This window comes from Chrysochloris asiatica, unplaced genomic scaffold (genome assembly GCF_000296735.1).
Source record: "Chrysochloris asiatica unplaced genomic scaffold, ChrAsi1.0 scaffold00099, whole genome shotgun sequence".
In the NCBI taxonomy this organism is placed as follows: domain Eukaryota; kingdom Metazoa; phylum Chordata; class Mammalia; order Afrosoricida; family Chrysochloridae; genus Chrysochloris; species Chrysochloris asiatica.
Window position 1 is genome coordinate 8443101 of NW_006408617.1, and position 12942 is coordinate 8456042.

Sequence of the window (12942 nt, forward strand, 5' to 3'; positions counted from 1 at the left end):
GGGTTTTACTGCTGATTTTTCTTTGAAGATGTATCTTCTGTTGCTCTAGCTGTTCCAGGCTGGTCTGATTGTCTTTTCTAGAGGGAAAGTCCCACCTCTGAAGGTTCTGGATGGGGTTCAGTATTCCACCTAAGGTCCTATACACTGCAAAGTTTCCACAAGAGGCCTATTTCACTAGGCAAGTTCTAGAACCCCTTTTAAGTATTCCTATCGGTTATAGCCTGAAGACAAGCTTATAAACGTTCTGTATTTCCTGACATTCCTTTCTATCCCACTCTAGTGTCTATTTTGCAATAGTAGGCAAGGGAAACCAATATTCATAATATAGTCAAGCATCTTAATATTATTTCCCCTCTTTAGACTATGCCTTGATCCTTGTATCACAGAGCCCTGTTGTTCCAAGGTTAAGCGTGTATCAATATTTACTTCTATCCCTCTTAGCCCATGCAAATCCTATCTACCTTGTACTTCCACCTCCTCCCCCTTCTTGTATTGTCCTCCCCAACTCCCAAACTATGATGTGTCTGCCCCCTACCTGGTGCTCTACCATCGCCTCCCTCCCCCTCCCCCTAAACCTCCCACCCGACCCCTACCTGTAACTGACAAAGAATTTTCTTTTTTTTCCCTTTTAGCATGGGTATCTTTTCTTAAACTTTTACAATAATGGTTTTATGCAATATTTGTCCTTTTGTGACTGACTAATTTCATTCAGCATAATCTAACATGTTTTTTAATGTCATAAATTACAGTGACCTTACAGGTCCTGAATTGGACCCAAGAGGCACAGCCAATTTTAAGTGGCTATGTGGGATATTTCTAATTAAATCATGAGCTTTAGATTCTTATACCAATGGAAATGTAATATTCCATTAGTTTTTGTTTAGTTTTGTTTTACCGTTTACTTTATGCACAGCACTGAAGTGTAGTCTGTTACAGAATATTAGGAACCCCTGGGTGGTGCAAATGATCAACACACTTGGCTGCCAACCAGGAGCTTACAGGTTCAAGTTCATCATGGAAGAAAATTGTGGTGATCTATTCCCAATAGTTCTATTCTTACATAGAACTGGAATCAACTCTATGGAAGCTGATACTGGTATGCATTGCATACGTTTTCTCATATATTTAATAATGAAGAATAACCAATGGAATTACTTTTATCAGACTCAAGTCTCTGGATTCCCAGAAACCAATTAGAACAGGTTTCTGAAGTATATACTGCCCTCCTTTCACTGCCACATATCAAAATCCCTGCAGCCCAAAGAGAGAATGGATTTAGAAGTTTTATTACACATTCCTCTGTGAATAAGGGAAATCCTGAATATTATGGACTGAAAAGGTCATAGGATTCAATATTTCCAATATAGTTCTGAAGAAAGTGACCTAATTTCTTCTTTTGGAAAAGTCAAATGAGGTCCAATGCTACATGTGACAGAGAATTTATTATTTATTAGATCATGCAGTGCTGTGGGTTAATGCGCTGGACTGCAAAGTCAGTTTAAACCACAAGGTCGGCAGTTGAAGCTTGCCGGTTGCTCCTCGGAAACCCTATACAGGGTTGCTAAGGCTCGGAACTGACTCGACAGCACTTAACAAAACATAGAAAATGTGTAGGAGTTATCAAAAGTGTTAAAGTACAGTAAACAGATTTTTAGGCATCTTAGTTTTTGATATTGGCACACAGTGCTTGGCAGACATTAGACAGACTATCAGAGTTTGTGTAGAGAATGCATCAACATGTAGAATGAAGTCAGCTCACCTCCCGAAAGCTCTGGAGCCCTAGAGCTAATTACTTCTCTTTGTAAGTGATGGTCTTCACAGGAAAACCTAAAATTAGCAAGATATATTCTATTCATTAATAGAAATATACAATGTTAGAAAAGATGTCAGTTCTTTAAAAAATTATCTGTGAATTTATGGAACCAAAACAAAAAAATCTCAAAATATTCTGCATGAATGTTTACAAGTATGCCATAAGCTGCATCTTTACATTGATAGATTAGCTAGTACTATCCATTGGATATAATAAGCATGGTGGCCGTGACTGTGAGGTCACTAAGATGACCATGAGGCCACAGATGAAGAGCTAGATCTCTGAGTCAGCGCTTAGAACAGAACCATCTGACCATGTTAAACAATAATGTCGGGGGGCAGGGAGGGGGAGAAAAACTTTGAAGTCACTAAGATTTTGTGGAGGTTATTTCCTTATGCACGGAGTCTTGGTAACATAGTGGGTTATGAGATGGGCTGCTAAGCAAAAGTTCAGCAGTTTGGATCTACCAATCGTTTTGCAGGAGAAACATGAGACTTTCTGCTCCTGTAAAGATTTACAGACTCAGAAACCCTGTACAGAGCTGATATGAGTCAGAACTGACTCCACGGTATTGCAGCAGCAACATTTCTTATGCATCAGAGCCTCACATCTCCTGATTAATAAAATCATAAAGGTAAAGAATGTTTACAAAGGAGCATATGGCAAGAGTAGACATCTTACTTTTGTAGATAACTAACTGTAAGATAAAAGAACAAATAGAGCAATGAAATTGATTGATTGTTGTTGTTGTTGTTGTTATGTGCCGTGGTGTCGGTTCCGACTCATAGCGACCCTGTACAGGGTTTCTGAGGTTGTAAATCTTTACGGGAACAGAAAGCCTCATCTTTCTCCCGCGGAACAGCTGGTAGTTTCGAACTGCCGACCTTGCGGTTCGCAGCCGGATTCGTAACCACTACGCATTAGAGACTCAAAAAACAAACACATGCATATCTGAAAAAAAAAAAAAAAAAAACCGAAAAAAACCCCAGATGATAAAGGTGACAGTTCAAATCAGTGAAAAAAGCTAGAGCCAAATAAAATAAAATAAAATTGGATTCTTACTTCATACCTTATATTTATAGGTGGATGAAAAAATGAAATATGTACAAGAAGCATTTATGACTTTCAGAAGAAAACTTAAGGGGATTCTTTATTAATTAAGACAAAAATAAGCCATAAGGAAAAAAAATGACCTAGAATTAAAATATTGAATATGAGGGAGGCTTCAAAATTCATGGAAAAATCCCATTATCTTTCCATTAAAGTTTTGAAGTCCCTTCCTAAAGTGAAAAGACCAACCACAGAGAAGGTGTTTTGCGATTTTACAATCATCTAAGGACTTAGATTTAACATACAAAAGCAGTTTCTTTAATAAATGAGAACATACAAATAAAAAAAGCAAGATGGGATTCCAGTTTATATCACCAGATTTGCAAAATTATTATTATTGTACAGTATTTTCATTTTATTATAAAAATGCACACACAACAAAGATTGTCAGGGAATCATTTCTTGGCTCTGCTTGCATTCAGCACTTGCTCCTGAGCAGCTTTCTTGGTTTTTACCATCTCAACGAGTTCCTTGTATCGCTTTATGCAGTCTTTCTTTATCCTGTCAGGCACCGCTTCTGCTGTTTTCTCCCCTCTTTCAGGTATATTTACTGGGTAGTTTTCAAAGCTTGTTCCAAAAGCGTCTGTTCTTCTGTTGTCCATGGGGTGATATCTGTACATGGACCTGCTTCAAACCATTCTGAAGGTGTTGGTTGCATTGTCTGCTTGTGGTACCAATCCCTATTCCTTTTTAAATTTATCAAAAGCCTTCTTGTTTATGTCATCTTTTTGATGAGGGTCAAGTTTCTGAAGACTCTTTCCTTTGTCAATAACTTCTTTGGCAGTTCTCTTGACTCCAGAAGAAGAATGTATGTTCATGTTATTGGTAATGACTTCCAGCAGGGAAGAGGTTGACAGCTTTAATGAATGAGTAACTGCAGATCATCTTCTGACCAATTTTTACCGCCATTCCCACATCCGCCAGCTGATTTCTCAGCATTCTTAGATGCTTGTCGCATACGAGCCTCAGCTTCCTCTTTTTCTTTTCTAATTCGTTCATTTATCTCTTCTATCTGTTTTTCCGGAGCAGCCTTTCCTACTTTTGTAGATGATGTGAGTGTTTCATTCAAGCACTGCAAGCTTGCTAGTTCAAGTTGATCACAAAGTTTTTCCACTTCATCCATCATTTTAACTCACTCCGCCTCATTGTCAGAAAAGTGATTCCAGGTCTTGCATGAATTTCGAAGTTTCTGTCTTTCCCTCTTAATGGCTTTTTCTGACTATCTTTCTCCTTGTTTGCCAGTAATACTTGCTGTCTAACTTCCTCCTCTTCTTTCTCTTTAGCTGACCGAGCAGCTTCTAATTCAGTTTGTCTTTGCTTTTCCTTAGCTTCTTGTTCCTTTCATTTGGCTTCTGCTTTTGCTTTCTTCTCTGCTTCTTAATTGGCTTTTTCTTCTTCCTTGATTTTTTTTGACTCTTGGATCACAGCTATACGCATTATCAACCAGTGACCTTATTCTGTTCATTTCTTCTTTTTTCCTTTGAAGACTAAGGTGCGCCAGACCCAAGCCGTGGTGTTTTCAATAACCTCATATGGATACGAAAACTGGACAGTGAATAAGGAAGACCATAGAGGAATTGATGCCTTTGACTTATGGTGTTGGAGGAGAATATTGAAAGTGCCACGGGCTGCCAAAAGAACCAATAGATCTGTTTTGGAAGACGTGCAGCCAGAGTGCTCCTTAGAGGTCAAGATGGCCAAACTTCATCTCTCATACTTCGGACATATTGTTAGGAGGGACCAGTCGCTGGAGAAGGATATCATGTTTGGTAAGGTGACGGGTCAGAGAAAAAGAGGAAGACCCCCAACGAAGTGGATTAGCCAAGTGACAGCATCGATGGACTCAAGTGTGGCAACAGTAGTGAGGTTGGCCCAGGATCGGGCAGTGTTTAGTTCTGCTGTGCATAAGGTCGCTATGGGTCGGTACTGACTCAATGGCACCTAACAACAACAACAACAACAACAACAACAATCCAAGTATTAGTGAGAATGTATTGAAACAAGAGCTCCCATAAAATGCAAATAACTGTTGTGGCAATGTAGGATACGCACAGGATTTCTAACGAAAAGGTTGATGATTCACATCTACCAGTTGCTCCTCAGAAACATTATACAGAGTCACTATGTGTTGGAATGGACTCAACTGCACTTAACAACAAGAAAAAGTCTTTAAATGAATATTCTACCACTTTGGAAAGCAATTTGTAAAGTTGAAGATATATGCAACTTTTGAGCCAGCAATTATCCTTCTAAGTATATGTTGTTGTTAAGTGCTGTCAAGTCGATTGTCAAGTGACCCTGTATAGGGTTTCAGATATACTATGAAGAAAATTTTACACATGTGTAAAGATAAACTGTCTAAGAATATTCATAGCAACATTGATTGCAATGATAAAATGACAAAAAAAGTCAATGTTCAAGGAAAATGTAAAAGGAATGTGTATCAACATAATGAACTTTCAAAATAAGGATGCTGATTTTTAACAAAGCAAGTGTCAAAAGATAATATCATGTATGATAGCATACCATATATAACTTTTGAAGACATGTAAAAATACTAGGTAGTGGATTATGAATTTGAATTTTAAAAATGTGTACGTGTGTGTAAAGAGCAGGAAGATGTGTATAGAATTATAAATATCTGAATAAAGAGAGTGAAAACGTTGAGGGAAGCAAAATCAAAACCAAACCCACTGCCACTGAGCCAGCTCTGGCTCACAGTAGCCCTGTATAGAGTTCTGGGACTGTAGATCTCTTAGGGAGCAGACAGCCTTACATTTCTCTCTTGGAATAGCTGGTGGATTTGATTCACCAACCCTGTGGTTAGCAGCCAAACATCTAACCCACACCACCATTGTTGTTGTTGTTGTTAAGTGCTGTGGAGTTGATTCTAACTCATATTGTCTCTGTATAGGGTTTCTGAGGAGTAGCTGATGGGTTTGAACCTCTGACCTTGCAGTTAGCTGTCCGGCTCTTACCCTAGAGTACCACACCAGGATTTCTAGGGCTCCTTAATTTGGGAGAAGGAACAACTTATACAAGTGCCTCCAGTTGTACTTATGGTAATTTGTTTGTTAAATCAGAAGTGGGGTGATTTGCAAAAATTTACTGCTTAAGCTGAATAGAGGATACAATTGTATTAATTATATTATTCTCTATATTTTGTCTCCTAGTTTAAAATGTTTAATAAGTTAAAATATTTCATTTGATCAATGAAGATGAAAAATAATGGTGTGGCGCTGTGGGTTAATGCGCCAGACTGCAAAGCTGTTTGAGCTGCAAGGTTGGTGGTTCAAGCTCACCAGCTGCTCCTTGGAAACCCTGTACAAGGTTGCTACGGGTCGGAATTGACTCTATGGCACTTGGCAACAACAACTTCATTTGGATGGGATAGTTCTCACTAAAACTACATTAAGATGCCTATTAATTATAAAAATAATATATCTGAAGGTCCCAGAGAATTGTGGACACCATCAGAACTAAAAAGAGTAAACTTCTAGTCAGGGAGAAACTTTCAAAAGCTGAGAACTTGCAATTACCCCTAAGAGAAGCTGCTAAATTCACAGCAAGGCTAGAAGTTGCAACTATAGACTAGGTGCAAAGGGTCATTGCTAAGAACAAAGAAGCAAGCTGAGATTTTTGCAACATGTGGCTGGAGTAACAAAAATAAGATTTGAGATGTCTTAGACTCATGCCCAGTTTCCAGTTCTGCTGAACAAAATTTGAGGGAAATTTTGGTCAAATCAGAGTGAGATTTCTTGCACACTGCAGTGCTTATTTAAAAAAAAAAAAAAAGCACTGTGGGTTAATGTGCTGGACTGCAAAAATTGTTTTGAGCTGCAAGGTTGCCAGTTCAAAGTCACCAGCCACTCCTCAGAAATCCTATATAGGGCTGCTATGAGTTGAAACTGACTTGACAAAACATGACACCAACAACAAAGATGAAGGGACATGTATGTTGTGAACAACAGATGAGAATTGAAAGTCCTTGTGGGAGTGATGAATTAACGTTTACGATCTCCCAAAACTCTTTTCCGCTAGGATTTGTTAAGTATCTGGGCATTATCTAGTCTGATAATCCAGATTTGACCCTTGAGTAAAGACTACTGCTGTGGCATAGCAGAGCTTTTGTCAGTGAAACAAGATTGGGGTGACAGGCCTCAAAGTAACATGGAACCTCCCCTTGGAAGTATTTACCTTAACCTGAAGCTGCATGAGGAAGAAGCAAACAACTTTCTTTGAAAAGACCATGTTGTTGTTGTTAAGTGCCGTTGAGTCGGTCCTAACTCATAGCTACCATCAGGTTTCCAAGGAGTAGCTGGTGAGTTTGAACTACCAACCTTGTTCAAATTGACTTTGAAGTGCAGTGCTTTAGCCCACAGAGCCACACCAGGATTCCTAGGAAATACCATAAACCTTTTTTTTTTTTTTTTTTAAAGGACCTGTTTTCAGTCTTTCATTGCTGAGGAGACCAAATATTTCAAAGAGAAGCCAGGAAGGTCATCTTCTGGTAACAAAGGCAAATCAGCCTTACAAAATGGCTGCCTTAACTTGCATAGAATAGCTCACTTCATGACCTTATTAATGTACTAGAATCCCCTCTCCTTCATTCTAGCTACCTGAAAGAAGAAAGAAGAAATGTTCCCTAGATGAAGAAGCCATGCTATGGAGTCTCTAAGTTGTTTTCTTTTATAAAAATTATTAGTAATAGGAATAAAGTCAGGAAATTGATCATGAAAATAAACAAACAATGGATGAGCCAAACATTGGCATTAGCAGGCATTCACTTGAAAATAAGTGTGATTAATTGTTGTTGTTGTTAAGTGCCATCAAGTCGGTTCTGACCAAAAGCGACCCTGTATAAGGTTTACAAGGAGCAGCTGGTGAGCTTGAGCCACCAACCTTGTGGTTCAAACTGACTTTACAGTCCAGGGCATTAACTCACAGAGCCACAATTTAGTTAGACTCAGGAAGATCCTGTTTAGGACTCCTGAGGAGCAGCTGGTAAGTTTGAACTGCTGATCTTGCAGTTCAAAACTACCTTGGGGTACAGTGCTTATCCTACTCTAAGTATGGTTAATATGTTCAAGATAATAGAGCAAAAGGTGAGGGAAAATGAAAAGATGAAAATCTTTAATTTAAAAAAGCACTCTATTAAATAAAATTGAATGCAAACTCTAGAAAAATTATATATGTATATATATATATATATTAAGAACTTAAATGTCTAGATTTAGCAACATAATTGTCACATCAGAAGACAAATAATAGAAGAGAACAGAAAATATACAAACGAAATAAAATGTCATGTAAAAACAGGAAAGGTAGTTGAACCTCAAACTAGATCCAACTACAGTAAAAGAGGTCGTGTCATTTGTTGGTGGTTTAACTACCTGGCTTCATTCAGATGTTGGGATCTGCAGATCATACTGCAACTACTTCTTATTAATTGAATATCTTATTAGCTGACATTTTATATTTAAGACAATTGTAAAAAAGCAAAAAAAAAAAAAAAAAACCCCAAAAAACACACAAAACGTTCTTTATTAACAATGTAAGTCTGGCTGTGACTAATGTCGAGGTGTGAGGCCAGAGTCATAATGATTGTGATAGTTGAGGTTATATGTGCTAACTTGACTGACACATGATTCTCGGTGGTTTAAAGTTATATAAAAACATATTTTGGCAGTTTTGTAATAATGTAGTCATCTTCCATTTTGTGACCTAATGTTGCCATCTTTCTTTTTTGAATGGTGCTGATTTTCATATAATGGCCTGGTCTTTCGAAGCTAGCCATGTTGATAAATGAGGAGTTGTTGTTAGGTGCCGTCCAGTCAGCTCTGACTCCTAGGGACTCTGTTCACAACAGAATGAAGTGTTGCCTTTTCAGAGTCGTCTCCACAATCACTGCTATGTTTATGCTATTGTGGCAGCCACTGTGCCAATCCATGTCATCGGGGGGTCATCTTTTTCATTGGCTCTCTACTTTACCACGCATGGTGTCCTTCTCCAGGGACTGAACCCTTCTGATAACATGTACAAAGTATTTGATAAGAATCTCTTTGTTGTCTCTTCTAAGAAGAATTCTGGTTTATTTCCAAAACAGATCTGTTTCTTCTTCTGGCAATCCCGAATTCGTATACTTCTCCAGCAGCATACATAAAGTTCACAAATTATTCTTTGATCATCCTTATTCATTGCTCAGCTTTTGCATGTATATGAGGCAATTGAAAGTACCATGACTTCAGTCAGGCACATCTTAGTGACATGTTTGCTCTTTAACTCTTTCAAGAGGTGTTTTGCAGCAGATTTTCCCCTCCCAACACATCATTTCATGTTTTGACTGCTGCTTCTATGGGTGTTGATTGTGTACCCAATAAAATGAAATCTGTAACTATTTCAGTCTTTGCTCCATTTATCATGTCCTGTTGTGCAGTCTTTGCTCTGCTTATGTGGAGGTGTAATCCACATTAAAGACTGTAGTTTTTGATCTTCATTAGTAAGTGCTTTATATCCTCTTTACTTTTAGTAATCAGTGTATCTGGCTGTCACTCAGAGGTTGCAGCACCATGGCCAAGGCCAGCTGATGCTAATGTATGACCTTGATAAGGACTTTGTGGCCCTGGTTAAAAGGGACACAGTGATGACGCAATAACTCAGCCCTGACCCTAAGTGGCGACCGTGACCTGCTAGGTTTTCAGCAAGGTCTATTCCCAGTCTACACTGTCACTGTCAACTATGAACAATGAGGCTTTGGTAATCTTGTCCTGAAGAGGACACGTTTTGTGCTCTATCTCCCTCTTGCCTCATGCCCTGAGCCACCTACGTGGTATCTTGAGTGTGATGGGACAACGAGCAATAACTGATTGCCATCTCCTGTGCTGGAGTACACAGGTCCCTGGCTCTACAGGAAGCCCAGCACCCAGTCCAACAAATTCATATCTACAACTCAATTCACTGTTGGATTGCTGCTGGGCAGCCAAAGTGAATAAGCTACGAAAGAGCTGCATTCTCAAGGAAATTGAGGGAAACAAGTCCAACTATTTCTTGATCCTCTTCTGATACTCCAGATGTGAGTTCTGGGTGCTATACATGCAGTCTGGGAAGACTGGGGAGCTGTGGACACTGTGGGGCTGTGATAGCTGGAGAACTGTGGTCTATGGGCCATCACACTCATCATGACCGTGGATATCTGCAAGTCTAAGTTAGACCATGAGTTCTTCACCCAGATTCCCACCAAGATAATATCTGTAAGTGCAGATGCCTTTACCTCCAGAGTCACCTCTCTGGCAGTGCAAACAGTACCCCCGAATAGCCTTGCCTTGATGCTGGGTGGTGTTGTTTCTGTTGTTAAGTGCCATCGAGTTGGTTCTGAGTCTAAGCTACCCTGTGTAGAATTCCCAAGGCTGTAAATCTTTATGAGTGAATAAATTCTTATCTTTCTCTTGCAGAACAGCTGATAGATTCATACTGCTGACCTTACAATTAGCAGCCCAACTTGTAACCTACTATGCTACCAGACTGCCTTAGAGTATTATTTTAGGGAAGAGTAAAATATAATTTTCTAAATTTTGCTAAATTGCTAGTATATTTGGTTTGCTATGGTTTGGAGCTTCACTCATAATAACCCTATATGACAGAGTAGAACTGATCCGTAGGATTTCTGAGGATATAAGGAGCTCTGGTAGCATAGTGGTTATGAATTGGGCTGTAAACTGCAAGGTCAGCAGTTTGAAACTACCAGCTGCTCTGCGGGAGAAAGATGAGGCTTTCTGCTCCCTTAAAGATTTACAGCCTCAGAAACCCTGTTCAGGGTTGCTATGGGTTGGAACCAACTCCACAGCACTTAACAGCAACAACAAAATCATGATAATAGCAAACCATCAGGTCTCTTCTGCAGAGTGAATGGTGGGTTAGCAGTGAAGCCCTTAGCCATTGTGCCACCAGAGCTCCTGAGTGTATGGGGAATTCTTTTACTTGATAGGCCTTGCCTGTATGGTAATCTAATTTTATTTTAATTCAGTGGTAAATAATCAAGCCACATAAAAGATTTATTGAAACTTAGAAGAAATAATATAATCAGAGTCCAAAAGTCTTTGGAAGCATCTGAAAGAGGTTACTTTAAGCAATAGAGATTGTAAGGTTTAAAAGTCTAAGGTTCCAAAGGGAAATAAAATGAATAACATGAAAGAAATAATAAACAACAACAAAAAAATGCACATATCTTGAAAATGTCTAAGAAAAGATAAATGGTTGTGAAACCAGTACTTTCTAATATGAGATGAGGCTTATCAACAGGGGGGATATAATTGCTAGAAGTGAGTATGTGCCCCATTGTTTAGCAATTTGCTTCTTAGATTTCTGTTGTTCTTGTTTTTCCCATGATACCTTAATGAGTTTTTTATACCTTAAATATGATTCTTGTTCCAGTGTACATAGGCTGGTATGTGCATTGAACACAAATGGTCCTGTAGACACCTTTTTCATTATCTCAAAAATTATGCTTCTGGGCTTCTAAGAATTTGCTCAAAGGAGGAAGAATAATAAATGTAAATGACTCTTAAGGTCCAAACAAATGTCACCTCTAGGGGGAATTTGGGATTCATTGATTTTTCTATCTTGAAAATAACTCCTTGTTCTTCCCACTGGGTGGAATGCCTGTGAATAGTTTAAAATTTGAAAATTCTGTACTGGAAAGAAGTCGCTTCATGTAGTCGTTTGAGTTCACCTTTTTTTGGAAAATGTTTGAATTATAGCACTTTAAGTGTGAAGCAGGTTAAATGTAAATGGAATCAATAATCAAGGAAGGAGCAAAAGAGCAAACTTGCTTGGTGGCATCAGACAAGGTTGAATCTAATAACTCTTTTTTTTTGCAAACATGCTATGAGTTATTTCTTCTGTTGAAACTCAAATTTTAGGTGGACTTTTAATCTAAAGCAAAGGTGACACAATCAATGTCAAAACTATTCAATTTGGATGTTTATTTTTAAAGTTTGGTGATCTGAAATAATTAGGGAATGTCTTCTGTTAAAAACATCAGAAAAACTGTCAAAGTAGATTAAACACACATGGATTTATTTTGAGCATTATGGGCCTGCCATGATGGCTCAGCAGTGCTACCAAGGAACCAGATTGCTGCTTATTACTTGCTCTAGTGTTGTTGTTTTTAAAAGAAAAGAAAAAAAATTCCAACTAGCATGCTGATTTACACCTGGAAATATCTCCAAAGGAGACTTGTCATCATGTTTACCTCTGCAGAACCCCAATTTCAACTTCATTGCAGGGTGTTTTATTAGTCAGGGGAGACAAGTGAGAAAATTTTCTAGATTATGAGCACGTGGTCAACATTTTGTCACTCATCAATATGATTGAAAGATGACTTCTGTGTCTTCCGGTTTCAGTTCTGTAATTGAGAAGGGGGAAGATGGAAGAAATGGAAGTCAAAGGACAAAAAAGGGTTGTTGTTAACTCAGCTGAGACGCAGAGTGACCCATGTACTCATGAATACAACAGAATGAAACATTGCCCAGTCCTTGCATCATCCTCACAGTAGTAGATGTACTTGAGTCCATTGTTGCCGCCACTTTCCCAATCCACTCAACTATTTTTCACTTTACTAAGCACAGTGTCTTTTCCTCAGAACCGGTCCCTCCTGTTAACATGTCCAAAGTAAGCAAAACAAAGTCTCACTATCCTCACTTTTAAGGAACATTCTGGCTGTTCCCTCCAAGACAACTGTTTCATTCTTCCAGCAGTCCATGTTGTCGTTAGGTGCCATTGAGTCAGTTCCAACTCACAGTGACAGAATGAAACACTGCCATCCTGTGCTATATTCACAATTGTTGTTTGAACCCATTGCTGCTGCCACTGTGCCGCAATTCCATCTCATTGGACATCTTCCTCTTTTTCACTGACCCTACATTTTACCACTCGTCTGTCTGTCGTGCTATGGTGGCTTGAGTTGCTGTGATTCTGAGGGCTATGCCACCGGTATATTTAATAACCGGCAGGGTCACCCA

The 12942-nt window shown here is 38.8% G+C and overlaps 1 pseudogene; it reads right to left on the reverse strand.

Annotated features, from left to right (window-relative positions):
• Positions 1 to 3318: 3318 nt before the first annotated feature.
• The window catches only part of LOC102818520, a 52778-nt pseudogene continuing 43154 nt past the window's right edge, over positions 3319 to 12942 (reverse strand).